This window comes from Taudactylus pleione, unplaced genomic scaffold (assembly GCF_031769625.1).
Source record: "Taudactylus pleione unplaced genomic scaffold, aTauple2 ptg000248l, whole genome shotgun sequence".
Classification (NCBI taxonomy): Eukaryota; Metazoa; Chordata; class Amphibia; order Anura; family Myobatrachidae; genus Taudactylus; species Taudactylus pleione.
Genome location: NW_028284650.1, coordinates 4,500,613 through 4,528,034, shown reverse-complemented (window position 1 = coordinate 4,528,034; position 27,422 = coordinate 4,500,613). Strand labels below are relative to the sequence as shown.

The 27,422-nt window shown below is 36.0% G+C and overlaps 39 non-coding genes across 39 annotated transcripts; 21 read left to right on the top strand and 18 right to left on the bottom strand.

The window, feature by feature from the left end:
* Positions 1–407: 407 nt before the first annotated feature.
* TRNAE-UUC (transfer RNA glutamic acid (anticodon UUC)) lies at positions 408–479 on the bottom strand. Its single transcript has one exon. It is a non-coding gene; the product is annotated as a tRNA-Glu (tRNA).
* A 118-nt stretch (positions 480–597) lies between these two features.
* On the top strand, positions 598–670 carry TRNAM-CAU (transfer RNA methionine (anticodon CAU)). The gene has a single exon. It is a non-coding gene; the product is annotated as a tRNA-Met (tRNA).
* A 1,253-nt stretch (positions 671–1,923) lies between these two features.
* On the bottom strand, positions 1,924–1,995 carry TRNAE-UUC (transfer RNA glutamic acid (anticodon UUC)). The gene has a single exon. It is a non-coding gene; the product is annotated as a tRNA-Glu (tRNA).
* Positions 1,996–2,113: 118 nt separating this feature from the next.
* On the top strand, positions 2,114–2,186 carry TRNAM-CAU (transfer RNA methionine (anticodon CAU)). Its single transcript has one exon. It is a non-coding gene; the product is annotated as a tRNA-Met (tRNA).
* A 1,253-nt stretch (positions 2,187–3,439) lies between these two features.
* TRNAE-UUC (transfer RNA glutamic acid (anticodon UUC)) lies at positions 3,440–3,511 on the bottom strand. The gene has a single exon. It is a non-coding gene; the product is annotated as a tRNA-Glu (tRNA).
* A 117-nt stretch (positions 3,512–3,628) lies between these two features.
* On the top strand, positions 3,629–3,701 carry TRNAM-CAU (transfer RNA methionine (anticodon CAU)). The gene has a single exon. It is a non-coding gene; the product is annotated as a tRNA-Met (tRNA).
* Positions 3,702–4,604: 903 nt separating this feature from the next.
* Positions 4,605–4,676, bottom strand: TRNAE-UUC (transfer RNA glutamic acid (anticodon UUC)). The gene has a single exon. It is a non-coding gene; the product is annotated as a tRNA-Glu (tRNA).
* Positions 4,677–4,793: 117 nt separating this feature from the next.
* TRNAM-CAU (transfer RNA methionine (anticodon CAU)) lies at positions 4,794–4,866 on the top strand. Its single transcript has one exon. It is a non-coding gene; the product is annotated as a tRNA-Met (tRNA).
* A 903-nt stretch (positions 4,867–5,769) lies between these two features.
* Positions 5,770–5,841, bottom strand: TRNAE-UUC (transfer RNA glutamic acid (anticodon UUC)). Its single transcript has one exon. It is a non-coding gene; the product is annotated as a tRNA-Glu (tRNA).
* Positions 5,842–5,958: 117 nt separating this feature from the next.
* TRNAM-CAU (transfer RNA methionine (anticodon CAU)) lies at positions 5,959–6,031 on the top strand. The gene has a single exon. It is a non-coding gene; the product is annotated as a tRNA-Met (tRNA).
* A 1,244-nt stretch (positions 6,032–7,275) lies between these two features.
* TRNAE-UUC (transfer RNA glutamic acid (anticodon UUC)) lies at positions 7,276–7,347 on the bottom strand. Its single transcript has one exon. It is a non-coding gene; the product is annotated as a tRNA-Glu (tRNA).
* A 117-nt stretch (positions 7,348–7,464) lies between these two features.
* TRNAM-CAU (transfer RNA methionine (anticodon CAU)) lies at positions 7,465–7,537 on the top strand. Its single transcript has one exon. It is a non-coding gene; the product is annotated as a tRNA-Met (tRNA).
* A 903-nt stretch (positions 7,538–8,440) lies between these two features.
* On the bottom strand, positions 8,441–8,512 carry TRNAE-UUC (transfer RNA glutamic acid (anticodon UUC)). Its single transcript has one exon. It is a non-coding gene; the product is annotated as a tRNA-Glu (tRNA).
* A 118-nt stretch (positions 8,513–8,630) lies between these two features.
* Positions 8,631–8,703, top strand: TRNAM-CAU (transfer RNA methionine (anticodon CAU)). The gene has a single exon. It is a non-coding gene; the product is annotated as a tRNA-Met (tRNA).
* Positions 8,704–9,956: 1,253 nt separating this feature from the next.
* TRNAE-UUC (transfer RNA glutamic acid (anticodon UUC)) lies at positions 9,957–10,028 on the bottom strand. Its single transcript has one exon. It is a non-coding gene; the product is annotated as a tRNA-Glu (tRNA).
* A 117-nt stretch (positions 10,029–10,145) lies between these two features.
* TRNAM-CAU (transfer RNA methionine (anticodon CAU)) lies at positions 10,146–10,218 on the top strand. The gene has a single exon. It is a non-coding gene; the product is annotated as a tRNA-Met (tRNA).
* A 903-nt stretch (positions 10,219–11,121) lies between these two features.
* On the bottom strand, positions 11,122–11,193 carry TRNAE-UUC (transfer RNA glutamic acid (anticodon UUC)). Its single transcript has one exon. It is a non-coding gene; the product is annotated as a tRNA-Glu (tRNA).
* A 117-nt stretch (positions 11,194–11,310) lies between these two features.
* On the top strand, positions 11,311–11,383 carry TRNAR-CCU (transfer RNA arginine (anticodon CCU)). The gene has a single exon. It is a non-coding gene; the product is annotated as a tRNA-Arg (tRNA).
* Positions 11,384–12,636: 1,253 nt separating this feature from the next.
* Positions 12,637–12,708, bottom strand: TRNAE-UUC (transfer RNA glutamic acid (anticodon UUC)). Its single transcript has one exon. It is a non-coding gene; the product is annotated as a tRNA-Glu (tRNA).
* Positions 12,709–12,825: 117 nt separating this feature from the next.
* Positions 12,826–12,898, top strand: TRNAM-CAU (transfer RNA methionine (anticodon CAU)). Its single transcript has one exon. It is a non-coding gene; the product is annotated as a tRNA-Met (tRNA).
* Positions 12,899–13,790: 892 nt separating this feature from the next.
* Positions 13,791–13,863, top strand: TRNAM-CAU (transfer RNA methionine (anticodon CAU)). Its single transcript has one exon. It is a non-coding gene; the product is annotated as a tRNA-Met (tRNA).
* Positions 13,864–14,766: 903 nt separating this feature from the next.
* On the bottom strand, positions 14,767–14,838 carry TRNAE-UUC (transfer RNA glutamic acid (anticodon UUC)). Its single transcript has one exon. It is a non-coding gene; the product is annotated as a tRNA-Glu (tRNA).
* Positions 14,839–14,955: 117 nt separating this feature from the next.
* Positions 14,956–15,028, top strand: TRNAM-CAU (transfer RNA methionine (anticodon CAU)). The gene has a single exon. It is a non-coding gene; the product is annotated as a tRNA-Met (tRNA).
* Positions 15,029–15,920: 892 nt separating this feature from the next.
* Positions 15,921–15,993, top strand: TRNAM-CAU (transfer RNA methionine (anticodon CAU)). Its single transcript has one exon. It is a non-coding gene; the product is annotated as a tRNA-Met (tRNA).
* A 903-nt stretch (positions 15,994–16,896) lies between these two features.
* On the bottom strand, positions 16,897–16,968 carry TRNAE-UUC (transfer RNA glutamic acid (anticodon UUC)). The gene has a single exon. It is a non-coding gene; the product is annotated as a tRNA-Glu (tRNA).
* Positions 16,969–17,085: 117 nt separating this feature from the next.
* Positions 17,086–17,158, top strand: TRNAM-CAU (transfer RNA methionine (anticodon CAU)). Its single transcript has one exon. It is a non-coding gene; the product is annotated as a tRNA-Met (tRNA).
* Positions 17,159–18,411: 1,253 nt separating this feature from the next.
* On the bottom strand, positions 18,412–18,483 carry TRNAE-UUC (transfer RNA glutamic acid (anticodon UUC)). Its single transcript has one exon. It is a non-coding gene; the product is annotated as a tRNA-Glu (tRNA).
* A 118-nt stretch (positions 18,484–18,601) lies between these two features.
* Positions 18,602–18,674, top strand: TRNAM-CAU (transfer RNA methionine (anticodon CAU)). The gene has a single exon. It is a non-coding gene; the product is annotated as a tRNA-Met (tRNA).
* Positions 18,675–19,927: 1,253 nt separating this feature from the next.
* On the bottom strand, positions 19,928–19,999 carry TRNAE-UUC (transfer RNA glutamic acid (anticodon UUC)). Its single transcript has one exon. It is a non-coding gene; the product is annotated as a tRNA-Glu (tRNA).
* A 118-nt stretch (positions 20,000–20,117) lies between these two features.
* TRNAM-CAU (transfer RNA methionine (anticodon CAU)) lies at positions 20,118–20,190 on the top strand. The gene has a single exon. It is a non-coding gene; the product is annotated as a tRNA-Met (tRNA).
* A 1,242-nt stretch (positions 20,191–21,432) lies between these two features.
* On the top strand, positions 21,433–21,505 carry TRNAM-CAU (transfer RNA methionine (anticodon CAU)). Its single transcript has one exon. It is a non-coding gene; the product is annotated as a tRNA-Met (tRNA).
* Positions 21,506–22,408: 903 nt separating this feature from the next.
* TRNAE-UUC (transfer RNA glutamic acid (anticodon UUC)) lies at positions 22,409–22,480 on the bottom strand. Its single transcript has one exon. It is a non-coding gene; the product is annotated as a tRNA-Glu (tRNA).
* Positions 22,481–22,597: 117 nt separating this feature from the next.
* Positions 22,598–22,670, top strand: TRNAM-CAU (transfer RNA methionine (anticodon CAU)). Its single transcript has one exon. It is a non-coding gene; the product is annotated as a tRNA-Met (tRNA).
* Positions 22,671–23,923: 1,253 nt separating this feature from the next.
* Positions 23,924–23,995, bottom strand: TRNAE-UUC (transfer RNA glutamic acid (anticodon UUC)). The gene has a single exon. It is a non-coding gene; the product is annotated as a tRNA-Glu (tRNA).
* Positions 23,996–24,112: 117 nt separating this feature from the next.
* On the top strand, positions 24,113–24,185 carry TRNAM-CAU (transfer RNA methionine (anticodon CAU)). Its single transcript has one exon. It is a non-coding gene; the product is annotated as a tRNA-Met (tRNA).
* Positions 24,186–25,438: 1,253 nt separating this feature from the next.
* On the bottom strand, positions 25,439–25,510 carry TRNAE-UUC (transfer RNA glutamic acid (anticodon UUC)). The gene has a single exon. It is a non-coding gene; the product is annotated as a tRNA-Glu (tRNA).
* A 118-nt stretch (positions 25,511–25,628) lies between these two features.
* TRNAM-CAU (transfer RNA methionine (anticodon CAU)) lies at positions 25,629–25,701 on the top strand. Its single transcript has one exon. It is a non-coding gene; the product is annotated as a tRNA-Met (tRNA).
* Positions 25,702–26,955: 1,254 nt separating this feature from the next.
* TRNAE-UUC (transfer RNA glutamic acid (anticodon UUC)) lies at positions 26,956–27,027 on the bottom strand. Its single transcript has one exon. It is a non-coding gene; the product is annotated as a tRNA-Glu (tRNA).
* A 118-nt stretch (positions 27,028–27,145) lies between these two features.
* TRNAM-CAU (transfer RNA methionine (anticodon CAU)) lies at positions 27,146–27,218 on the top strand. The gene has a single exon. It is a non-coding gene; the product is annotated as a tRNA-Met (tRNA).
* The last annotated feature ends 204 nt before the right edge of the window (positions 27,219–27,422 follow it).

Below are 27,422 nucleotides of genomic sequence, written 5' to 3'. Positions count from 1 at the left end.
AGATGACATGTGCCCTCAATCTTTTGTTTATTTCTGAATGATTTCAGAGCAAGAATAGTGGGAATTGTGATAATTTATTTCTCAGAATTGGAATCAATACAGAAGAAAGTGGAGCACAAGGCATTGTTCTAGTCTTCTTTGTGATTTTATTCCCTCAGAGCTTTGCAATGCAATCAAAGAGCCACAATTCCATTTCTCACAAAGATTCAGGACATCTTAAATTTTACCTGTCTTCAGTTAAAGACAAATGATAATGGCATAAATATTGTCATAACTGGAAGAAGCAACACACATGTGCAATTGGGACCACATCAGGTACCAATCAGACAGAAGGAAACACTTGGCTGCAATTATTATCTTTTGGTCCTCTGTTTTTGAATCTGTCTTAAAACAGCAATAAGGTTGTATTCCCATACCGGGAGTCGAACCCGGGCCGCCTGGGTGAAAACCAGGAATCCTAACCGCTAGACCATATGGGAAGATGTCGATTGCGTCCTTCACTGTTTCATATAATATAAAAAAAAAACATTTCACTGACATTATTTTGTTAAACAAAAATAATCCCACCATGTCAAAAATGAAGTAAATAAGGCGGGAGCCTTGTTAGCGCAGTAGGTAGCGCGTCAGTCTCATAATCTGAAGGTCGTGAGTTCAATCCTCACACAGGGCATTTTTATTGATGTTTGTTTTGAGAGCATGGCATTGCAATCTAATGGTGCATACACACGATCAGATTTTTTCTTCAGATATGGACGATAACGATTTAAAAATCGTTCAGTCGTTCATATCTGAAGGAAAATCGTTCATATCTGACATGCCTGAACGATGGACGATCAACGATGCGCGTTCCCGTTTGTCAGATAACGATATCTGACATCTGATGGGTTTGCAGTCAGACTTGGACGATTCCATTCATTTTAATGCAGTCAAAAATCGTTCAATCGTTCAAATCGTTCAAATCGTTCAAAACTTTGGTCAAATCGTTCAAATCGTTTAGTCGTTCAGTCGTTCATCTGACAAATCTGACAAGTCTGACAAATCTGACCGTGTGTACGCTCCATAAGAGATGCAGCACTTTGTCTAACAAACTTGACTGCATTCAAATTTTACCTTTCTTGTTGAGTGGAGTATTCTGTTTTTTTTTTTTCAAAATAAGCTTTCATAACTCACGTGACCACTAATAGATTTCAGACCAGCAATATCAGAAAAGATATCAAATAATTTGTCCAAGATGGACCCTATTTATATAAAATAGTTAATAGAAATCATTTTTCATGGTCATAGTCAAAACTTTGTCCTCAGAAATCTTACCGCCAATGGATTTTAGACCTTAATTAATGGCAAAGGTGTGTTCAAATCACTTATCACATTTACAACAATTTTTTATTTTGTGTTTCATGCTTTTTGCCCTGATAGAGGTACATTGCAATCTCCAAGCCTCTATTCTGTTACTTACAATATTGATAGAACATTTGGAAATTTTTCCTCTAAGAATTGGTGGAGTTTTCTGTTTCTAAGATGACATGTGCCCTCAATCTTTTGTTTATTTCTGAATGATTTCAGAGCAAGAATAGTGGGAATTGTGATAATTTATTTCTCAGAATTGGAATCAATACAGAAGAAAGTGGAGCACAAGGCATTGTTCTAGTCTTCTTTGTGATTTTATTCCCTCAGAGCTTTGCAATGCAATCAAAGAGCCACAATTCCATTTCTCACAAAGATTCAGGACATCTTAAATTTTACCTGTCTTCAGTTAAAGACAAATGATAATGGCATAAATATTGTCATAACTGGAAGAAGCAACACACATGTGCAATTGGGACCACATCAGGTACCAATCAGACAGAAGGAAACACTTGGCTGCAATTATTATCTTTTGGTCCTCTGTTTTTGAATCTGTCTTAAAACAGAAATAGGGTTGTATTCCCATACCGGGAGTTGAACCCGGGCCGCCTGGGTGAAAACCAGGAATCCTAACCGCTAGACCATATGGGAAGATGTCGATTGCGTCCTTCACTGTTTCATATAATATAAAAAAAAAACATTTCACTGACATTATTTTGTTAAACAAAAATAATCCCACCATGTCAAAAATGAAGTAAATAAGGCGGGAGCCTTGTTAGCGCAGTAGGTAGCGCGTCAGTCTCATAATCTGAAGGTCGTGAGTTCAATCCTCACACAGGGCATTTTTATTGATGTTTGTTTTGAGAGCATGGCATTGCAATCTAATGGTGCATACACACGATCAGATTTTTTCTTCAGATATGGACGATAACGATTTAAAAATCGTTCAGTCGTTCATATCTGAAGGAAAATCGTTCATATCTGACATGCCTGAACGATGGACGATCAACGATGCGCGTTCCCGTTTGTCAGATAACGATATCTGACATCTGATGGGTTTGCAGTCAGACTTGGACGATTCCATTCATTTTAATGCAGTCAAAAATCGTTCAATCGTTCAAATCGTTCAAATCGTTCAAAACTTTGGTCAAATCGTTCAAATCGTTTAGTCGTTCAGTCGTTCATCTGACAAATCTGACAAGTCTGACAAATCTGACCGTGTGTACGCTCCATAAGAGATGCAGCACTTTGTCTAACAAACTTGACTGCATTCAAATTTTACCTTTCTTGTTGAGTGGAGTATTCTGTTTTTTTTTTTTCAAAATAAGCTTTCATAACTCACGTGACCACTAATAGATTTCAGACCAGCAATATCAGAAAAGATATCAAATAATTTGTCCAAGATGGACCCTATTTATATAAAATAGTTAATAGAAATCATTTTTCATGGTCATAGTCAAAACTTTGTCCTCAGAAATCTTACCGCCAATGGATTTTAGACCTTAATTAATGGCAAAGGTGTGTTCAAATCACTTATCACATTTACAACAATTTTTTATTTTGTGTTTCATGCTTTTTGCCCTGATAGAGGTACATTGCAATCTCCAAGCCTCTATTCTGTTACTTACAATATTGATAGAACATTTGGAAATTTTTCCTCTAAGAATTGGTGGAGTTTTCTGTTTCTAAGATGACATGTGCCCTCAATCTTTTGTTTATTTCTGAATGATTTCAGAGCAAGAATAGTGGGAATTGTGATAATTTATTTCTCAGAATTGGAATCAATACAGAAGAAAGTGGAGCACAAGGCATTGTTCTAGTCTTCTTTGTGATTTTATTCCCTCAGAGCTTTGCAATGCAATCAAAGAGCCACAATTCCATTTCTCACAAAGATTCAGGACATCTTAAATTTTACCTGTCTTCAGTTAAAGACAAATGATAATGGCATAAATATTGTCATAACTGGAAGAAGCAACACACATGTGCAATTGGGACCACATCAGGTACCAATCAGACAGAAGGAAACACTTGGCTGCAATTATTATCTTTTGGTCCTCTGTTTTTGAATCTGTCTTAAAACAGAAATAGGGTTGTATTCCCATACCGGGAGTTGAACCCGGGCCGCCTGGGTGAAAACCAGGAATCCTAACCGCTAGACCATATGGGAAGATGTCGATTGCGTCCTTCACTGTTTCATATAATATAAAAAAAAACATTTCACTGACATTATTTTGTTAAACAAAAATAATCCCACCATTTCAAAAATGAAGTAAATAAGGCAGGAGCCTTGTTAGCGCAGTAGGTAGCGCGTCAGTCTCATAATCTGAAGGTCGTGAGTTCAATCCTCACACAGGGCATTTTTATTGATGTTTGTTTTGAGAGCATGGCATTGCAATCTAAGAGATGCAGCACTTTGTCTAACAAACTTGACTGCATTCAAATTTTACCTTTCTTGTTGAGTGGAGTATTCTGCTTTTTTTTTTTCAAAATAAGCTTTCATAACTCACGTGACCACTAATAGATTTCAGACCAGCAATATCAGAAAAGATATCAAATAATTTGTCCAAGATGGACCCTATTTATATAAAATAGTTAATAGAAATCATTTTTCATGGTCATAGTCAAAACTTTGTCCTCAGAAATCTTACCGCCAATGGATTTTAGACCTTAATTAATGGCAAAGGTGTGTTCAAATCACTTATCACATTTACAACAATTTTTTATTTTGTGTTTCATGCTTTTTGCCCTGATAGAGGTACATTGCAATCTCCAAGCCTCTATTCTGTTACTTACAATATTGATAGAACATTTGGAAATTTTTCCTCTAAGAATTGGTGGAGTTTTCTGTTTCTAAGATGACATGTGCCCTCAATCTTTTGTTTATTTCTGAATGATTTCAGAGCAAGAATAGTGGGAATTGTGATAATTTATTTCTCAGAATTGGAATCAATACAGAAGAAAGTGGAGCACAAGGCATTGTTCTAGTCTTCTTTGTGATTTTATTCCCTCAGAGCTTTGCAATGCAATCAAAGAGCCACAATTCCATTTCTCACAAAGATTCAGGACATCTTAAATTTTACCTGTCTTCAGTTAAAGACAAATGATAATGGCATAAATATTGTCATAACTGGAAGAAGCAACACACATGTGCAATTGGGACCACATCAGGTACCAATCAGACAGAAGGAAACACTTGGCTGCAATTATTATCTTTTGGTCCTCTGTTTTTGAATCTGTCTTAAAACAGAAATAGGGTTGTATTCCCATACCGGGAGTTGAACCCGGGCCGCCTGGGTGAAAACCAGGAATCCTAACCGCTAGACCATATGGGAAGATGTCGATTGCGTCCTTCACTGTTTCATATAATATAAAAAAAAACATTTCACTGACATTATTTTGTTAAACAAAAATAATCCCACCATTTCAAAAATGAAGTAAATAAGGCAGGAGCCTTGTTAGCGCAGTAGGTAGCGCGTCAGTCTCATAATCTGAAGGTCGTGAGTTCAATCCTCACACAGGGCATTTTTATTGATGTTTGTTTTGAGAGCATGGCATTGCAATCTAAGAGATGCAGCACTTTGTCTAACAAACTTGACTGCATTCAAATTTTACCTTTCTTGTTGAGTGGAGTATTCTGCTTTTTTTTTTTCAAAATAAGCTTTCATAACTCACGTGACCACTAATAGATTTCAGACCAGCAATATCAGAAAAGATATCAAATAATTTGTCCAAGATGGACCCTATTTATATAAAATAGTTAATAGAAATCATTTTTCATGGTCATAGTCAAAACTTTGTCCTCAGAAATCTTACCGCCAATGGATTTTAGACCTTAATTAATGGCAAAGGTGTGTTCAAATCACTTATCACATTTACAACAATTTTTTATTTTGTGTTTCATGCTTTTTGCCCTGATAGAGGTACATTGCAATCTCCAAGCCTCTATTCTGTTACTTACAATATTGATAGAACATTTGGAAATTTTTCCTCTAAGAATTGGTGGAGTTTTCTGTTTCTAAGATGACATGTGCCCTCAATCTTTTGTTTATTTCTGAATGATTTCAGAGCAAGAATAGTGGGAATTGTGATAATTTATTTCTCAGAATTGGAATCAATACAGAAGAAAGTGGAGCACAAGGCATTGTTCTAGTCTTCTTTGTGATTTTATTCCCTCAGAGCTTTGCAATGCAATCAAAGAGCCACAATTCCATTTCTCACAAAGATTCAGGACATCTTAAATTTTACCTGTCTTCAGTTAAAGACAAATGATAATGGCATAAATATTGTCATAACTGGAAGAAGCAACACACATGTGCAATTGGGACCACATCAGGTACCAATCAGACAGAAGGAAACACTTGGCTGCAATTATTATCTTTTGGTCCTCTGTTTTTGAATCTGTCTTAAAACAGCAATAAGGTTGTATTCCCATACCGGGAGTCGAACCCGGGCCGCCTGGGTGAAAACCAGGAATCCTAACCGCTAGACCATATGGGAAGATGTCGATTGCGTCCTTCACTGTTTCATATAATATAAAAAAAAACATTTCACTGACATTATTTTGTTAAACAAAAATAATCCCACCATTTCAAAAATGAAGTAAATAAGGCAGGAGCCTTGTTAGCGCAGTAGGTAGCGCGTCAGTCTCATAATCTGAAGGTCGTGAGTTCAATCCTCACACAGGGCATTTTTATTGATGTTTGTTTTGAGAGCATGGCATTGCAATCTAATGGTGCATACACACGATCAGATTTTTTCTTCAGATATGGACGATAACGATTTAAAAATCGTTCAGTCGTTCATATCTGAAGGAAAATCGTTCATATCTGACATGCCTGAACGATGGACGATCAACGATGCGCGTTCCCGTTTGTCAGATAACGATATCTGACATCTGATGGGTTTGCAGTCAGACTTGGACGATTCCATTCATTTTAATGCAGTCAAAAATCGTTCAATCGTTCAAATCGTTCAAAACTTTGGTCAAATCGTTCAAATCGTTTAGTCGTTCAGTCGTTCATCTGACAAATCTGACAAGTCTGACAAATCTGACCGTGTGTACGCTCCATAAGAGATGCAGCACTTTGTCTAACAAACTTGACTGCATTCAAATTTTACCTTTCTTGTTGAGTGGAGTATTCTGTTTTTTTTTTTTCAAAATAAGCTTTCATAACTCACGTGACCACTAATAGATTTCAGACCAGCAATATCAGAAAAGATATCAAATAATTTGTCCAAGATGGACCCTATTTATATAAAATAGTTAATAGAAATCATTTTTCATGGTCATAGTCAAAACTTTGTCCTCAGAAATCTTACCGCCAATGGATTTTAGACCTTAATTAATGGCAAAGGTGTGTTCAAATCACTTATCACATTTACAACAATTTTTTATTTTGTGTTTCATGCTTTTTGCCCTGATAGAGGTACATTGCAATCTCCAAGCCTCTATTCTGTTACTTACAATATTGATAGAACATTTGGAAATTTTTCCTCTAAGAATTGGTGGAGTTTTCTGTTTCTAAGATGACATGTGCCCTCAATCTTTTGTTTATTTCTGAATGATTTCAGAGCAAGAATAGTGGGAATTGTGATAATTTATTTCTCAGAATTGGAATCAATACAGAAGAAAGTGGAGCACAAGGCATTGTTCTAGTCTTCTTTGTGATTTTATTCCCTCAGAGCTTTGCAATGCAATCAAAGAGCCACAATTCCATTTCTCACAAAGATTCAGGACATCTTAAATTTTACCTGTCTTCAGTTAAAGACAAATGATAATGGCATAAATATTGTCATAACTGGAAGAAGCAACACACATGTGCAATTGGGACCACATCAGGTACCAATCAGACAGAAGGAAACACTTGGCTGCAATTATTATCTTTTGGTCCTCTGTTTTTGAATCTGTCTTAAAACAGAAATAGGGTTGTATTCCCATACCGGGAGTCGAACCCGGGCCGCCTGGGTGAAAACCAGGAATCCTAACCGCTAGACCATATGGGAAGATGTCGATTGCGTCCTTCACTGTTTCATATAATATAAAAAAAAACATTTCACTGACATTATTTTGTTAAACAAAAATAATCCCACCATTTCAAAAATGAAGTAAATAAGGCAGGAGCCTTGTTAGCGCAGTAGGTAGCGCGTCAGTCTCATAATCTGAAGGTCGTGAGTTCAATCCTCACACAGGGCATTTTTATTGATGTTTGTTTTGAGAGCATGGCATTGCAATCTAAGAGATGCAGCACTTTGTCTAACAAACTTGACTGCATTCAAATTTTACCTTTCTTGTTGAGTGGAGTATTCTGCTTTTTTTTTTTCAAAATAAGCTTTCATAACTCACGTGACCACTAATAGATTTCAGACCAGCAATATCAGAAAAGATATCAAATAATTTGTCCAAGATGGACCCTATTTATATAAAATAGTTAATAGAAATCATTTTTCATGGTCATAGTCAAAACTTTGTCCTCAGAAATCTTACCGCCAATGGATTTTAGACCTTAATTAATGGCAAAGGTGTGTTCAAATCACTTATCACATTTACAACAATTTTTTATTTTGTGTTTCATGCTTTTTGCCCTGATAGAGGTACATTGCAATCTCCAAGCCTCTATTCTGTTACTTACAATATTGATAGAACATTTGGAAATTTTTCCTCTAAGAATTGGTGGAGTTTTCTGTTTCTAAGATGACATGTGCCCTCAATCTTTTGTTTATTTCTGAATGATTTCAGAGCAAGAATAGTGGGAATTGTGATAATTTATTTCTCAGAATTGGAATCAATACAGAAGAAAGTGGAGCACAAGGCATTGTTCTAGTCTTCTTTGTGATTTTATTCCCTCAGAGCTTTGCAATGCAATCAAAGAGCCACAATTCCATTTCTCACAAAGATTCAGGACATCTTAAATTTTACCTGTCTTCAGTTAAAGACAAATGATAATGGCATAAATATTGTCATAACTGGAAGAAGCAACACACATGTGCAATTGGGACCACATCAGGTACCAATCAGACAGAAGGAAACACTTGGCTGCAATTATTATCTTTTGGTCCTCTGTTTTTGAATCTGTCTTAAAACAGCAATAAGGTTGTATTCCCATACCGGGAGTCGAACCCGGGCCGCCTGGGTGAAAACCAGGAATCCTAACCGCTAGACCATATGGGAAGATGTCGATTGCGTCCTTCACTGTTTCATATAATATAAAAAAAAAACATTTCACTGACATTATTTTGTTAAACAAAAATAATCCCACCATGTCAAAAATGAAGTAAATAAGGCGGGAGCCTTGTTAGCGCAGTAGGTAGCGCGTCAGTCTCATAATCTGAAGGTCGTGAGTTCAATCCTCACACAGGGCATTTTTATTGATGTTTGTTTTGAGAGCATGGCATTGCAATCTAATGGTGCATACACACGATCAGATTTTTTCTTCAGATATGGACGATAACGATTTAAAAATCGTTCAGTCGTTCATATCTGAAGGAAAATCGTTCATATCTGACATGCCTGAACGATGGACGATCAACGATGCGCGTTCCCGTTTGTCAGATAACGATATCTGACATCTGATGGGTTTGCAGTCAGACTTGGACGATTCCATTCATTTTAATGCAGTCAAAAATCGTTCAATCGTTCAAATCGTTCAAATCGTTCAAAACTTTGGTCAAATCGTTCAAATCGTTTAGTCGTTCAGTCGTTCATCTGACAAATCTGACAAGTCTGACAAATCTGACCGTGTGTACGCTCCATAAGAGATGCAGCACTTTGTCTAACAAACTTGACTGCATTCAAATTTTACCTTTCTTGTTGAGTGGAGTATTCTGTTTTTTTTTTTTCAAAATAAGCTTTCATAACTCACGTGACCACTAATAGATTTCAGACCAGCAATATCAGAAAAGATATCAAATAATTTGTCCAAGATGGACCCTATTTATATAAAATAGTTAATAGAAATCATTTTTCATGGTCATAGTCAAAACTTTGTCCTCAGAAATCTTACCGCCAATGGATTTTAGACCTTAATTAATGGCAAAGGTGTGTTCAAATCACTTATCACATTTACAACAATTTTTTATTTTGTGTTTCATGCTTTTTGCCCTGATAGAGGTACATTGCAATCTCCAAGCCTCTATTCTGTTACTTACAATATTGATAGAACATTTGGAAATTTTTCCTCTAAGAATTGGTGGAGTTTTCTGTTTCTAAGATGACATGTGCCCTCAATCTTTTGTTTATTTCTGAATGATTTCAGAGCAAGAATAGTGGGAATTGTGATAATTTATTTCTCAGAATTGGAATCAATACAGAAGAAAGTGGAGCACAAGGCATTGTTCTAGTCTTCTTTGTGATTTTATTCCCTCAGAGCTTTGCAATGCAATCAAAGAGCCACAATTCCATTTCTCACAAAGATTCAGGACATCTTAAATTTTACCTGTCTTCAGTTAAAGACAAATGATAATGGCATAAATATTGTCATAACTGGAAGAAGCAACACACATGTGCAATTGGGACCACATCAGGTACCAATCAGACAGAAGGAAACACTTGGCTGCAATTATTATCTTTTGGTCCTCTGTTTTTGAATCTGTCTTAAAACAGAAATAGGGTTGTATTCCCATACCGGGAGTTGAACCCGGGCCGCCTGGGTGAAAACCAGGAATCCTAACCGCTAGACCATATGGGAAGATGTCGATTGCGTCCTTCACTGTTTCATATAATATAAAAAAAAACATTTCACTGACATTATTTTGTTAAACAAAAATAATCCCACCATTTCAAAAATGAAGTAAATAAGGCAGGAGCCTTGTTAGCGCAGTAGGTAGCGCGTCAGTCTCATAATCTGAAGGTCGTGAGTTCAATCCTCACACAGGGCATTTTTATTGATGTTTGTTTTGAGAGCATGGCATTGCAATCTAAGAGATGCAGCACTTTGTCTAACAAACTTGACTGCATTCAAATTTTACCTTTCTTGTTGAGTGGAGTATTCTGCTTTTTTTTTTTCAAAATAAGCTTTCATAACTCACGTGACCACTAATAGATTTCAGACCAGCAATATCAGAAAAGATATCAAATAATTTGTCCAAGATGGACCCTATTTATATAAAATAGTTAATAGAAATCATTTTTCATGGTCATAGTCAAAACTTTGTCCTCAGAAATCTTACCGCCAATGGATTTTAGACCTTAATTAATGGCAAAGGTGTGTTCAAATCACTTATCACATTTACAACAATTTTTTATTTTGTGTTTCATGCTTTTTGCCCTGATAGAGGTACATTGCAATCTCCAAGCCTCTATTCTGTTACTTACAATATTGATAGAACATTTGGAAATTTTTCCTCTAAGAATTGGTGGAGTTTTCTGTTTCTAAGATGACATGTGCCCTCAATCTTTTGTTTATTTCTGAATGATTTCAGAGCAAGAATAGTGGGAATTGTGATAATTTATTTCTCAGAATTGGAATCAATACAGAAGAAAGTGGAGCACAAGGCATTGTTCTAGTCTTCTTTGTGATTTTATTCCCTCAGAGCTTTGCAATGCAATCAAAGAGCCACAATTCCATTTCTCACAAAGATTCAGGACATCTTAAATTTTACCTGTCTTCAGTTAAAGACAAATGATAATGGCATAAATATTGTCATAACTGGAAGAAGCAACACACATGTGCAATTGGGACCACATCAGGTACCAATCAGACAGAAGGAAACACTTGGCTGCAATTATTATCTTTTGGTCCTCTGTTTTTGAATCTGTCTTAAAACAGAAATAGGGTTGTATTCCCATACCGGGAGTCGAACCCGGGCCGCCTGGGTGAAAACCAGGAATCCTAACCGCTAGACCATATGGGAAGATGTCGATTGCGTCCTTCACTGTTTCATATAATATAAAAAAAAACATTTCACTGACATTATTTTGTTAAACAAAAATAATCCCACCATTTCAAAAATGAAGTAAATAAGGCAGGAGCCTTGTTAGCGCAGTAGGTAGCGTGTCAGTCTCCTAATCTGAAGGTCGTGAGTTCAATCCTCACACAGGGCATTTTTATTGATGTTTGTTTTGAGAGCATGGCATTGCAATCTAATGGTGCATACACACGATCAGATTTTTTCTTCAGATATGGACGATAACGATTTAAAAATCGTTCAGTCGTTCATATCTGAAGGAAAATCGTTCATATCTGACATGCCTGAACGATGGACGATCAACGATGCGCGTTCCCGTTTGTCAGATAACGATATCTGACATCTGATGGGTTTGCAGTCAGACTTGGACGATTCCATTCATTTTAATGCAGTCAAAAATCGTTCAATCGTTCAAATCGTTCAAATCGTTCAAAACTTTGGTCAAATCGTTCAAATCGTTTAGTCGTTCAGTCGTTCATCTGACAAATCTGACAAGTCTGACAAATCTGACCGTGTGTACGCTCCATAAGAGATGCAGCACTTTGTCTAACAAACTTGACTGCATTCAAATTTTACCTTTCTTGTTGAGTGGAGTATTCTGTTTTTTTTTTTTCAAAATAAGCTTTCATAACTCACGTGACCACTAATAGATTTCAGACCAGCAATATCAGAAAAGATATCAAATAATTTGTCCAAGATGGACCCTATTTATATAAAATAGTTAATAGAAATCATTTTTCATGGTCATAGTCAAAACTTTGTCCTCAGAAATCTTACCGCCAATGGATTTTAGACCTTAATTAATGGCAAAGGTGTGTTCAAATCACTTATCACATTTACAACAATTTTTTATTTTGTGTTTCATGCTTTTTGCCCTGATAGAGGTACATTGCAATCTCCAAGCCTCTATTCTGTTACTTACAATATTGATAGAACATTTGGAAATTTTTCCTCTAAGAATTGGTGGAGTTTTCTGTTTCTAAGATGACATGTGCCCTCAATCTTTTGTTTATTTCTGAATGATTTCAGAGCAAGAATAGTGGGAATTGTGATAATTTATTTCTCAGAATTGGAATCAATACAGAAGAAAGTGGAGCACAAGGCATTGTTCTAGTCTTCTTTGTGATTTTATTCCCTCAGAGCTTTGCAATGCAATCAAAGAGCCACAATTCCATTTCTCACAAAGATTCAGGACATCTTAAATTTTACCTGTCTTCAGTTAAAGACAAATGATAATGGCATAAATATTGTCATAACTGGAAGAAGCAACACACATGTGCAATTGGGACCACATCAGGTACCAATCAGACAGAAGGAAACACTTGGCTGCAATTATTATCTTTTGGTCCTCTGTTTTTGAATCTGTCTTAAAACAGAAATAGGGTTGTATTCCCATACCGGGAGTCGAACCCGGGCCGCCTGGGTGAAAACCAGGAATCCTAACCGCTAGACCATATGGGAAGATGTCGATTGCGTCCTTCACTGTTTCATATAATATAAAAAAAAACATTTCACTGACATTATTTTGTTAAACAAAAATAATCCCACCATTTCAAAAATGAAGTAAATAAGGCAGGAGCCTTGTTAGCGCAGTAGGTAGCGCGTCAGTCTCATAATCTGAAGGTCGTGAGTTCAATCCTCACACAGGGCATTTTTATTGATGTTTGTTTTGAGAGCATGGCATTGCAATCTAAGAGATGCAGCACTTTGTCTAACAAACTTGACTGCATTCAAATTTTACCTTTCTTGTTGAGTGGAGTATTCTGCTTTTTTTTTTTCAAAATAAGCTTTCATAACTCACGTGACCACTAATAGATTTCAGACCAGCAATATCAGAAAAGATATCAAATAATTTGTCCAAGATGGACCCTATTTATATAAAATAGTTAATAGAAATCATTTTTCATGGTCATAGTCAAAACTTTGTCCTCAGAAATCTTACCGCCAATGGATTTTAGACCTTAATTAATGGCAAAGGTGTGTTCAAATCACTTATCACATTTACAACAATTTTTTATTTTGTGTTTCATGCTTTTTGCCCTGATAGAGGTACATTGCAATCTCCAAGCCTCTATTCTGTTACTTACAATATTGATAGAACATTTGGAAATTTTTCCTCTAAGAATTGGTGGAGTTTTCTGTTTCTAAGATGACATGTGCCCTCAATCTTTTGTTTATTTCTGAATGATTTCAGAGCAAGAATAGTGGGAATTGTGATAATTTATTTCTCAGAATTGGAATCAATACAGAAGAAAGTGGAGCACAAGGCATTGTTCTAGTCTTCTTTGTGATTTTATTCCCTCAGAGCTTTGCAATGCAATCAAAGAGCCACAATTCCATTTCTCACAAAGATTCAGGACATCTTAAATTTTACCTGTCTTCAGTTAAAGACAAATGATAATGGCATAAATATTGTCATAACTGGAAGAAGCAACACACATGTGCAATTGTTTCATATAATATAAAAAAAAACATTTCACTGACATTATTTTGTTAAACAAAAATAATCCCACCATTTCAAAAATGAAGTAAATAAGGCAGGAGCCTTGTTAGCGCAGTAGGTAGCGCGTCAGTCTCATAATCTGAAGGTCGTGAGTTCAATCCTCACACAGGGCATTTTTATTGATGTTTGTTTTGAGAGCATGGCATTGCAATCTAAGAGATGCAGCACTTTGTCTAACAAACTTGACTGCATTCAAATTTTACCTTTCTTGTTGAGTGGAGTATTCTGTTTTTTTTTTTTCAAAATAAGCTTTCATAACTCACGTGACCACTAATAGATTTCAGACCAGCAATATCAGAAAAGATATCAAATAATTTGTCCAAGATGGACCCTATTTATATAAAATAGTTAATAGAAATCATTTTTCATGGTCATAGTCAAAACTTTGTCCTCAGAAATCTTACCGCCAATGGATTTTAGACCTTAATTAATGGCAAAGGTGTGTTCAAATCACTTATCACATTTACAACAATTTTTTATTTTGTGTTTCATGCTTTTTGCCCTGATAGAGGTACATTGCAATCTCCAAGCCTCTATTCTGTTACTTACAATATTGATAGAACATTTGGAAATTTTTCCTCTAAGAATTGGTGGAGTTTTCTGTTTCTAAGATGACATGTGCCCTCAATCTTTTGTTTATTTCTGAATGATTTCAGAGCAAGAATAGTGGGAATTGTGATAATTTATTTCTCAGAATTGGAATCAATACAGAAGAAAGTGGAGCACAAGGCATTGTTCTAGTCTTCTTTGTGATTTTATTCCCTCAGAGCTTTGCAATGCAATCAAAGAGCCACAATTCCATTTCTCACAAAGATTCAGGACATCTTAAATTTTACCTGTCTTCAGTTAAAGACAAATGATAATGGCATAAATATTGTCATAACTGGAAGAAGCAACACACATGTGCAATTGGGACCACATCAGGTACCAATCAGACAGAAGGAAACACTTGGCTGCAATTATTATCTTTTGGTCCTCTGTTTTTGAATCTGTCTTAAAACAGAAATAGGGTTGTATTCCCATACCGGGAGTCGAACCCGGGCCGCCTGGGTGAAAACCAGGAATCCTAACCGCTAGACCATATGGGAAGATGTCGATTGCGTCCTTCACTGTTTCATATAATATAAAAAAAAACATTTCACTGACATTATTTTGTTAAACAAAAATAATCCCACCATTTCAAAAATGAAGTAAATAAGGCAGGAGCCTTGTTAGCGCAGTAGGTAGCGCGTCAGTCTCATAATCTGAAGGTCGTGAGTTCAATCCTCACACAGGGCATTTTTATTGATGTTTGTTTTGAGAGCATGGCATTGCAATCTAAGAGATGCAGCACTTTGTCTAACAAACTTGACTGCATTCAAATTTTACCTTTCTTGTTGAGTGGAGTATTCTGCTTTTTTTTTTTCAAAATAAGCTTTCATAACTCACGTGACCACTAATAGATTTCAGACCAGCAATATCAGAAAAGATATCAAATAATTTGTCCAAGATGGACCCTATTTATATAAAATAGTTAATAGAAATCATTTTTCATGGTCATAGTCAAAACTTTGTCCTCAGAAATCTTACCGCCAATGGATTTTAGACCTTAATTAATGGCAAAGGTGTGTTCAAATCACTTATCACATTTACAACAATTTTTTATTTTGTGTTTCATGCTTTTTGCCCTGATAGAGGTACATTGCAATCTCCAAGCCTCTATTCTGTTACTTACAATATTGATAGAACATTTGGAAATTTTTCCTCTAAGAATTGGTGGAGTTTTCTGTTTCTAAGATGACATGTGCCCTCAATCTTTTGTTTATTTCTGAATGATTTCAGAGCAAGAATAGTGGGAATTGTGATAATTTATTTCTCAGAATTGGAATCAATACAGAAGAAAGTGGAGCACAAGGCATTGTTCTAGTCTTCTTTGTGATTTTATTCCCTCAGAGCTTTGCAATGCAATCAAAGAGCCACAATTCCATTTCTCACAAAGATTCAGGACATCTTAAATTTTACCTGTCTTCAGTTAAAGACAAATGATAATGGCATAAATATTGTCATAACTGGAAGAAGCAACACACATGTGCAATTGTTTCATATAATATAAAAAAAAACATTTCACTGACATTATTTTGTTAAACAAAAATAATCCCACCATTTCAAAAATGAAGTAAATAAGGCAGGAGCCTTGTTAGCGCAGTAGGTAGCGCGTCAGTCTCATAATCTGAAGGTCGTGAGTTCAATCCTCACACAGGGCATTTTTATTGATGTTTGTTTTGAGAGCATGGCATTGCAATCTAAGAGATGCAGCACTTTGTCTAACAAACTTGACTGCATTCAAATTTTACCTTTCTTGTTGAGTGGAGTATTCTGCTTTTTTTTTTTCAAAATAAGCTTTCATAACTCACGTGACCACTAATAGATTTCAGACCAGCAATATCAGAAAAGATATCAAATAATTTGTCCAAGATGGACCCTATTTATATAAAATAGTTAATAGAAATCATTTTTCATGGTCATAGTCAAAACTTTGTCCTCAGAAATCTTACCGCCAATGGATTTTAGACCTTAATTAATGGCAAAGGTGTGTTTAAATCACTTATCACATTTACAACAATTTTTTATTTTGTGTTTCATGCTTTTTGCCCTGATAGAGGTACATTGCAATCTCCAAGCCTCTATTCTGTTACTTACAATATTGATAGAACATTTGGAAATTTTTCCTCTAAGAATTGGTGGAGTTTTCTGTTTCTAAGATGACATGTGCCCTCAATCTTTTGTTTATTTCTGAATGATTTCAGAGCAAGAATAGTGGGAATTGTGATAATTTATTTCTCAGAATTGGAATCAATACAGAAGAAAGTGGAGCACAAGGCATTGTTCTAGTCTTCTTTGTGATTTTATTCCCTCAGAGCTTTGCAATGCAATCAAAGAGCCACAATTCCATTTCTCACAAAGATTCAGGACATCTTAAATTTTACCTGTCTTCAGTTAAAGACAAATGATAATGGCATAAATATTGTCATAACTGGAAGAAGCAACACACATGTGCAATTGGGACCACATCAGGTACCAATCAGACAGAAGGAAACACTTGGCTGCAATTATTATCTTTTGGTCCTCTGTTTTTGAATCTGTCTTAAAACAGCAATAAGGTTGTATTCCCATACCGGGAGTCGAACCCGGGCCGCCTGGGTGAAAACCAGGAATCCTAACCGCTAGACCATATGGGAAGATGTCGATTGTGTCCTTCACTGTTTCATATAATATAAAAAAAAACATTTCACTGACATTATTTTGTTAAACAAAAATAATCCCACCATTTCAAAAATGAAGTAAATAAGGCAGGAGCCTTGTTAGCGCAGTAGGTAGCGCGTCAGTCTCATAATCTGAAGGTCGTGAGTTCAATCCTCACACAGGGCATTTTTATTGATGTTTGTTTTGAGAGCATGGCATTGCAATCTAATGGTGCATACACACGATCAGATTTTTTCTTCAGATATGGACGATAACGATTTAAAAATCGTTCAGTCGTTCATATCTGAAGGAAAATCGTTCATATCTGACATGCCTGAACGATGGACGATCAACGATGCGCGTTCCCGTTTGTCAGATAACGATATCTGACATCTGATGGGTTTGCAGTCAGACTTGGACGATTCCATTCATTTTAATGCAGTCAAAAATCGTTCAATCGTTCAAATCGTTCAAATCGTTCAAAACTTTGGTCAAATCGTTCAAATCGTTTAGTCGTTCAGTCGTTCATCTGACAAATCTGACAAGTCTGACAAATCTGACCGTGTGTACGCTCCATAAGAGATGCAGCACTTTGTCTAACAAACTTGACTGCATTCAAATTTTACCTTTCTTGTTGAGTGGAGTATTCTGTTTTTTTTTTTTCAAAATAAGCTTTCATAACTCACGTGACCACTAATAGATTTCAGACCAGCAATATCAGAAAAGATATCAAATAATTTGTCCAAGATGGACCCTATTTATATAAAATAGTTAATAGAAATCATTTTTCATGGTCATAGTCAAAACTTTGTCCTCAGAAATCTTACCGCCAATGGATTTTAGACCTTAATTAATGGCAAAGGTGTGTTCAAATCACTTATCACATTTACAACAATTTTTTATTTTGTGTTTCATGCTTTTTGCCCTGATAGAGGTACATTGCAATCTCCAAGCCTCTATTCTGTTACTTACAATATTGATAGAACATTTGGAAATTTTTCCTCTAAGAATTGGTGGAGTTTTCTGTTTCTAAGATGACATGTGCCCTCAATCTTTTGTTTATTTCTGAATGATTTCAGAGCAAGAATAGTGGGAATTGTGATAATTTATTTCTCAGAATTGGAATCAATACAGAAGAAAGTGGAGCACAAGGCATTGTTCTAGTCTTCTTTGTGATTTTATTCCCTCAGAGCTTTGCAATGCAATCAAAGAGCCACAATTCCATTTCTCACAAAGATTCAGGACATCTTAAATTTTACCTGTCTTCAGTTAAAGACAAATGATAATGGCATAAATATTGTCATAACTGGAAGAAGCAACACACATGTGCAATTGGGACCACATCAGGTACCAATCAGACAGAAGGAAACACTTGGCTGCAATTATTATCTTTTGGTCCTCTGTTTTTGAATCTGTCTTAAAACAGCAATAAGGTTGTATTCCCATACCGGGAGTCGAACCCGGGCCGCCTGGGTGAAAACCAGGAATCCTAACCGCTAGACCATATGGGAAGATGTCGATTGCGTCCTTCACTGTTTCATATAATATAAAAAAAAAACATTTCACTGACATTATTTTGTTAAACAAAAATAATCCCACCATGTCAAAAATGAAGTAAATAAGGCGAGAGCCTTGTTAGCGCAGTAGGTAGCGCGTCAGTCTCATAATCTGAAGGTCGTGAGTTCAATCCTCACACAGGGCATTTTTATTGATGTTTGTTTTGAGAGCATGGCATTGCAATCTAATGGTGCATACACACGATCAGATTTTTTCTTCAGATATGGACGATAACGATTTAAAAATCGTTCAGTCGTTCATATCTGAAGGAAAATCGTTCATATCTGACATGCCTGAACGATGGACGATCAACGATGCGCGTTCCCGTTTGTCAGATAACGATATCTGACATCTGATGGGTTTGCAGTCAGACTTGGACGATTCCATTCATTTTAATGCAGTCAAAAATCGTTCAATCGTTCAAATCGTTCAAATCGTTCAAAACTTTGGTCAAATCGTTCAAATCGTTTAGTCGTTCAGTCGTTCATCTGACAAATCTGACAAGTCTGACAAATCTGACCGTGTGTACGCTCCATAAGAGATGCAGCACTTTGTCTAACAAACTTGACTGCATTCAAATTTTACCTTTCTTGTTGAGTGGAGTATTCTGTTTTTTTTTTTTCAAAATAAGCTTTCATAACTCACGTGACCACTAATAGATTTCAGACCAGCAATATCAGAAAAGATATCAAATAATTTGTCCAAGATGGACCCTATTTATATAAAATAGTTAATAGAAATCATTTTTCATGGTCATAGTCAAAACTTTGTCCTCAGAAATCTTACCGCCAATGGATTTTAGACCTTAATTAATGGCAAAGGTGTGTTCAAATCACTTATCACATTTACAACAATTTTTTATTTTGTGTTTCATGCTTTTTGCCCTGATAGAGGTACATTGCAATCTCCAAGCCTCTATTCTGTTACTTACAATATTGATAGAACATTTGGAAATTTTTCCTCTAAGAATTGGTGGAGTTTTCTGTTTCTAAGATGACATGTGCCCTCAATCTTTTGTTTATTTCTGAATGATTTCAGAGCAAGAATAGTGGGAATTGTGATAATTTATTTCTCAGAATTGGAATCAATACAGAAGAAAGTGGAGCACAAGGCATTGTTCTAGTCTTCTTTGTGATTTTATTCCCTCAGAGCTTTGCAATGCAATCAAAGAGCCACAATTCCATTTCTCACAAAGATTCAGGACATCTTAAATTTTACCTGTCTTCAGTTAAAGACAAATGATAATGGCATAAATATTGTCATAACTGGAAGAAGCAACACACATGTGCAATTGGGACCACATCAGGTACCAATCAGACAGAAGGAAACACTTGGCTGCAATTATTATCTTTTGGTCCTCTGTTTTTGAATCTGTCTTAAAACAGCAATAAGGTTGTATTCCCATACCGGGAGTCGAACCCGGGCCGCCTGGGTGAAAACCAGGAATCCTAACCGCTAGACCATATGGGAAGATGTCGATTGCGTCCTTCACTGTTTCATATAATATAAAAAAAAAACATTTCACTGACATTATTTTGTTAAACAAAAATAATCCCACCATGTCAAAAATGAAGTAAATAAGGCGAGAGCCTTGTTAGCGCAGTAGGTAGCGCGTCAGTCTCATAATCTGAAGGTCGTGAGTTCAATCCTCACACAGGGCATTTTTATTGATGTTTGTTTTGAGAGCATGGCATTGCAATCTAATGGTGCATACACACGATCAGATTTTTTCTTCAGATATGGACGATAACGATTTAAAAATCGTTCAGTCGTTCATATCTGAAGGAAAATCGTTCATATCTGACATGCCTGAACGATGGACGATCAACGATGCGCGTTCCCGTTTGTCAGATAACGATATCTGACATCTGATGGGTTTGCAGTCAGACTTGGACGATTCCATTCATTTTAATGCAGTCAAAAATCGTTCAATCGTTCAAATCGTTCAAATCGTTCAAAACTTTGGTCAAATCGTTCAAATCGTTTAGTCGTTCAGTCGTTCATCTGACAAATCTGACAAGTCTGACAAATCTGACCGTGTGTACGCTCCATAAGAGATGCAGCACTTTGTCTAACAAACTTGACTGCATTCAAATTTTACCTTTCTTGTTGAGTGGAGTATTCTGTTTTTTTTTTTTCAAAATAAGCTTTCATAACTCACGTGACCACTAATAGATTTCAGACCAGCAATATCAGAAAAGATATCAAATAATTTGTCCAAGATGGACCCTATTTATATAAAATAGTTAATAGAAATCATTTTTCATGGTCATAGTCAAAACTTTGTCCTCAGAAATCTTACCGCCAATGGATTTTAGACCTTAATTAATGGCAAAGGTGTGTTCAAATCACTTATCACATTTACAACAATTTTTTATTTTGTGTTTCATGCTTTTTGCCCTGATAGAGGTACATTGCAATCTCCAAGCCTCTATTCTGTTACTTACAATATTGATAGAACATTTGGAAATTTTTCCTCTAAGAATTGGTGGAGTTTTCTGTTTCTAAGATGACATGTGCCCTCAATCTTTTGTTTATTTCTGAATGATTTCAGAGCAAGAATAGTGGGAATTGTGATAATTTATTTCTCAGAATTGGAATCAATACAGAAGAAAGTGGAGCACAAGGCATTGTTCTAGTCTTCTTTGTGATTTTATTCCCTCAGAGCTTTGCAATGCAATCAAAGAGCCACAATTCCATTTCTCACAAAGATTCAGGACATCTTAAATTTTACCTGTCTTCAGTTAAAGACAAATGATAATGGCATAAATATTGTCATAACTGGAAGAAGCAACACACATGTGCAATTGTTTCATATAATATAAAAAAAAACATTTCACTGACATTATTTTGTTAAACAAAAATAATCCCACCATGTCAAAAATGAAGTAAATAAGGCGGGAGCCTTGTTAGCGCAGTAGGTAGCGCGTCAGTCTCATAATCTGAAGGTCGTGAGTTCAATCCTCACACAGGGCATTTTTATTGATGTTTGTTTTGAGAGCATGGCATTGCAATCTAAGAGATGCAGCACTTTGTCTAACAAACTTGACTGCATTCAAATTTTACCTTTCTTGTTGAGTGGAGTATTCTGCTTTTTTTTTTTCAAAATAAGCTTTCATAACTCACGTGACCACTAATAGATTTCAGACCAGCAATATCAGAAAAGATATCAAATAATTTGTCCAAGATGGACCCTATTTATATAAAATAGTTAATAGAAATCATTTTTCATGGTCATAGTCAAAACTTTGTCCTCAGAAATCTTACCGCCAATGGATTTTAGACCTTAATTAATGGCAAAGGTGTGTTCAAATCACTTATCACATTTACAACAATTTTTTATTTTGTGTTTCATGCTTTTTGCCCTGATAGAGGTACATTGCAATCTCCAAGCCTCTATTCTGTTACTTACAATATTGATAGAACATTTGGAAATTTTTCCTCTAAGAATTGGTGGAGTTTTCTGTTTCTAAGATGACATGTGCCCTCAATCTTTTGTTTATTTCTGAATGATTTCAGAGCAAGAATAGTGGGAATTGTGATAATTTATTTCTCAGAATTGGAATCAATACAGAAGAAAGTGGAGCACAAGGCATTGTTCTAGTCTTCTTTGTGATTTTATTCCCTCAGAGCTTTGCAATGCAATCAAAGAGCCACAATTCCATTTCTCACAAAGATTCAGGACATCTTAAATTTTACCTGTCTTCAGTTAAAGACAAATGATAATGGCATAAATATTGTCATAACTGGAAGAAGCAACACACATGTGCAATTGGGACCACATCAGGTACCAATCAGACAGAAGGAAACACTTGGCTGCAATTATTATCTTTTGGTCCTCTGTTTTTGAATCTGTCTTAAAACAGCAATAAGGTTGTATTCCCATACCGGGAGTCGAACCCGGGCCGCCTGGGTGAAAACCAGGAATCCTAACCGCTAGACCATATGGGAAGATGTCGATTGTGTCCTTCACTGTTTCATATAATATAAAAAAAAACATTTCACTGACATTATTTTGTTAAACAAAAATAATCCCACCATTTCAAAAATGAAGTAAATAAGGCAGGAGCCTTGTTAGCGCAGTAGGTAGCGCGTCAGTCTCATAATCTGAAGGTCGTGAGTTCAATCCTCACACAGGGCATTTTTATTGATGTTTGTTTTGAGAGCATGGCATTGCAATCTAATGGTGCATACACACGATCAGATTTTTTCTTCAGATATGGACGATAACGATTTAAAAATCGTTCAGTCGTTCATATCTGAAGGAAAATCGTTCATATCTGACATGCCTGAACGATGGACGATCAACGATGCGCGTTCCCGTTTGTCAGATAACGATATCTGACATCTGATGGGTTTGCAGTCAGACTTGGACGATTCCATTCATTTTAATGCAGTCAAAAATCGTTCAATCGTTCAAATCGTTCAAATCGTTCAAAACTTTGGTCAAATCGTTCAAATCGTTTAGTCGTTCAGTCGTTCATCTGACAAATCTGACAAGTCTGACAAATCTGACCGTGTGTACGCTCCATAAGAGATGCAGCACTTTGTCTAACAAACTTGACTGCATTCAAATTTTACCTTTCTTGTTGAGTGGAGTATTCTGTTTTTTTTTTTTCAAAATAAGCTTTCATAACTCACGTGACCACTAATAGATTTCAGACCAGCAATATCAGAAAAGATATCAAATAATTTGTCCAAGATGGACCCTATTTATATAAAATAGTTAATAGAAATCATTTTTCATGGTCATAGTCAAAACTTTGTCCTCAGAAATCTTACCGCCAATGGATTTTAGACCTTAATTAATGGCAAAGGTGTGTTCAAATCACTTATCACATTTACAACAATTTTTTATTTTGTGTTTCATGCTTTTTGCCCTGATAGAGGTACATTGCAATCTCCAAGCCTCTATTCTGTTACTTACAATATTGATAGAACATTTGGAAATTTTTCCTCTAAGAATTGGTGGAGTTTTCTGTTTCTAAGATGACATGTGCCCTCAATCTTTTGTTTATTTCTGAATGATTTCAGAGCAAGAATAGTGGGAATTGTGATAATTTATTTCTCAGAATTGGAATCAATACAGAAGAAAGTGGAGCACAAGGCATTGTTCTAGTCTTCTTTGTGATTTTATTCCCTCAGAGCTTTGCAATGCAATCAAAGAGCCACAATTCCATTTCTCACAAAGATTCAGGACATCTTAAATTTTACCTGTCTTCAGTTAAAGACAAATGATAATGGCATAAATATTGTCATAACTGGAAGAAGCAACACACATGTGCAATTGGGACCACATCAGGTACCAATCAGACAGAAGGAAACACTTGGCTGCAATTATTATCTTTTGGTCCTCTGTTTTTGAATCTGTCTTAAAACAGCAATAAGGTTGTATTCCCATACCGGGAGTCGAACCCAGGCCGCCTGGGTGAAAACCAGGAATCCTAACCGCTAGACCATATGGGAAGATGTCGATTGTGTCCTTCACTGTTTCATATAATATAAAAAAAAACATTTCACTGACATTATTTTGTTAAACAAAAATAATCCCACCATTTCAAAAATGAAGTAAATAAGGCAGGAGCCTTGTTAGCGCAGTAGGTAGCGCGTCAGTCTCATAATCTGAAGGTCGTGAGTTCAATCCTCACACAGGGCATTTTTATTGATGTTTGTTTTGAGAGCATGGCATTGCAATCTAATGGTGCATACACACGATCAGATTTTTTCTTCAGATATGGACGATAACGATTTAAAAATCGTTCAGTCGTTCATATCTGAAGGAAAATCGTTCATATCTGACATGCCTGAACGATGGACGATCAACGATGCGCGTTCCCGTTTGTCAGATAACGATATCTGACATCTGATGGGTTTGCAGTCAGACTTGGACGATTCCATTCATTTTAATGCAGTCAAAAATCGTTCAATCGTTCAAATCGTTCAAATCGTTCAAAACTTTGGTCAAATCGTTCAAATCGTTTAGTCGTTCAGTCGTTCATCTGACAAATCTGACAAGTCTGACAAATCTGACCGTGTGTACGCTCCATAAGAGATGCAGCACTTTGTCTAACAAACTTGACTGCATTCAAATTTTACCTTTCTTGTTGAGTGGAGTATTCTGTTTTTTTTTTTTCAAAATAAGCTTTCATAACTCACGTGACCACTAATAGATTTCAGACCAGCAATATCAGAAAAGATATCAAATAATTTGCCCAAGATGGACCCTATTTATATAAAATAGTTAATAGAAATCATTTTTCATGGTCATAGTCAAAACTTTGTCCTCAGAAATCTTACCGCCAATGGATTTTAGACCTTAATTAATGGCAAAGGTGTGTTCAAATCACTTATCACATTTACAACAATTTTTTATTTTGTGTTTCATGCTTTTTGCCCTGATAGAGGTACATTGCAATCTCCAAGCCTCTATTCTGTTACTTACAATATTGATAGAACATTTGGAAATTTTTCCTCTAAGAATTGGTGGAGTTTTCTGTTTCTAAGATGACATGTGCCCTCAATCTTTTGTTTATTTCTGAATGATTTCAGAGCAAGAATAGTGGGAATTGTGATAATTTATTTCTCAGAATTGGAATCAATACAGAAGAAAGTGGAGCACAAGGCATTGTTCTAGTCTTCTTTGTGATTTTATTCCCTCAGAGCTTTGCAATGCAATCAAAGAGCCACAATTCCATTTCTCACAAAGATTCAGGACATCTTAAATTTTACCTGTCTTCAGTTAAAGACAAATGATAATGGCATAAATATTGTCATAACTGGAAGAAGCAACACACATGTGCAATTGGGACCACATCAGGTACCAATCAGACAGAAGGAAACACTTGGCTGCAATTATTATCTTTTGGTCCTCTGTTTTTGAATCTGTCTTAAAACAGCAATAAGGTTGTATTCCCATACCGGGAGTCGAACCCGGGCCGCCTGGGTGAAAACCAGGAATCCTAACCGCTAGACCATATGGGAAGATGTCGATTGCGTCCTTCACTGTTTCATATAATATAAAAAAAAAACATTTCACTGACATTATTTTGTTAAACAAAAATAATCCCACCATTTCAAAAATGAAGTAAATAAGGCGGGAGCCTTGTTAGCGCAGTAGGTAGCGCGTCAGTCTCATAATCTGAAGGTCGTGAGTTCAATCCTCACACAGGGCATTTTTTATTGATGTTTGTTTTGAGAGCATGGCATTGCAATCTAATGGTGCATACACACGATCAGATTTTTTCTTCAGATATGGACGATAACGATTTAAAAATCGTTCAGTCGTTCATATCTGAAGGAAAATCGTTCATATCTGACATGCCTGAACGATGGACGATCAACGATGCGCGTTCCCGTTTGTCAGATAACGATATCTGACATCTGATGGGTTTGCAGTCAGACTTGGACGATTCCATTCATTTTAATGCAGTCAAAAATCGTTCAATCGTTCAAATCGTTCAAATCGTTCAAAACTTTGGTCAAATCGTTCAAATCGTTTAGTCGTTCAGTCGTTCATCTGACAAATCTGACAAGTCTGACAAATCTGACCGTGTGTACGCTCCATAAGAGATGCAGCACTTTGTCTAACAAACTTGACTGCATTCAAATTTTACCTTTCTTGTTGAGTGGAGTATTCTGTTTTTTTTTTTTCAAAATAAGCTTTCATAACTCACGTGACCACTAATAGATTTCAGACCAGCAATATCAGAAAAGATATCAAATAATTTGTCCAAGATGGACCCTATTTATATAAAATAGTTAATAGAAATCATTTTTCATGGTCATAGTCAAAACTTTGTCCTCAGAAATCTTACCGCCAATGGATTTTAGACCTTAATTAATGGCAAAGGTGTGTTCAAATCACTTATCACATTTACAACAATTTTTTATTTTGTGTTTCATGCTTTTTGCCCTGATAGAGGTACATTGCAATCTCCAAGCCTCTATTCTGTTACTTACAATATTGATAGAACATTTGGAAATTTTTCCTCTAAGAATTGGTGGAGTTTTCTGTTTCTAAGATGACATGTGCCCTCAATCTTTTGTTTATTTCTGAATGATTTCAGAGCAAGAATAGTGGGAATTGTGATAATTTATTTCTCAGAATTGGAATCAATACAGAAGAAAGTGGAGCACAAGGCATTGTTCTAGTCTTCTTTGTGATTTTATTCCCTCAGAGCTTTGCAATGCAATCAAAGAGCCACAATTCCATTTCTCACAAAGATTCAGGACATCTTAAATTTTACCTGTCTTCAGTTAAAGACAAATGATAATGGCATAAATATTGTCATAACTGGAAGAAGCAACACACATGTGCAATTGGGACCACATCAGGTACCAATCAGACAGAAGGAAACACTTGGCTGCAATTATTATCTTTTGGTCCTCTGTTTTTGAATCTGTCTTAAAACAGCAATAAGGTTGTATTCCCATACCGGGAGTCGAACCCGGGCCGCCTGGGTGAAAACCAGGAATCCTAACCGCTAGACCATATGGGAAGATGTCGATTGCGTCCTTCACTGTTTCATATAATATAAAAAAAAAACATTTCACTGACATTATTTTGTTAAACAAAAATAATCCCACCATGTCAAAAATGAAGTAAATAAGGCGGGAGCCTTGTTAGCGCAGTAGGTAGCGCATCAGTCTCATAATCTGAAGGTCGTGAGTTCAATCCTCACACAGGGCATTTTTATTGATGTTTGTTTTGAGAGCATGGCATTGCAATCTAATGGTGCATACACACGATCAGATTTTTTCTTCAGATATGGACGATAACGATTTAAAAATCGTTCAGTCGTTCATATCTGAAGGAAAATCGTTCATATCTGACATGCCTGAACGATGGACGATCAACGATGCGCGTTCCCGTTTGTCAGATAACGATATCTGA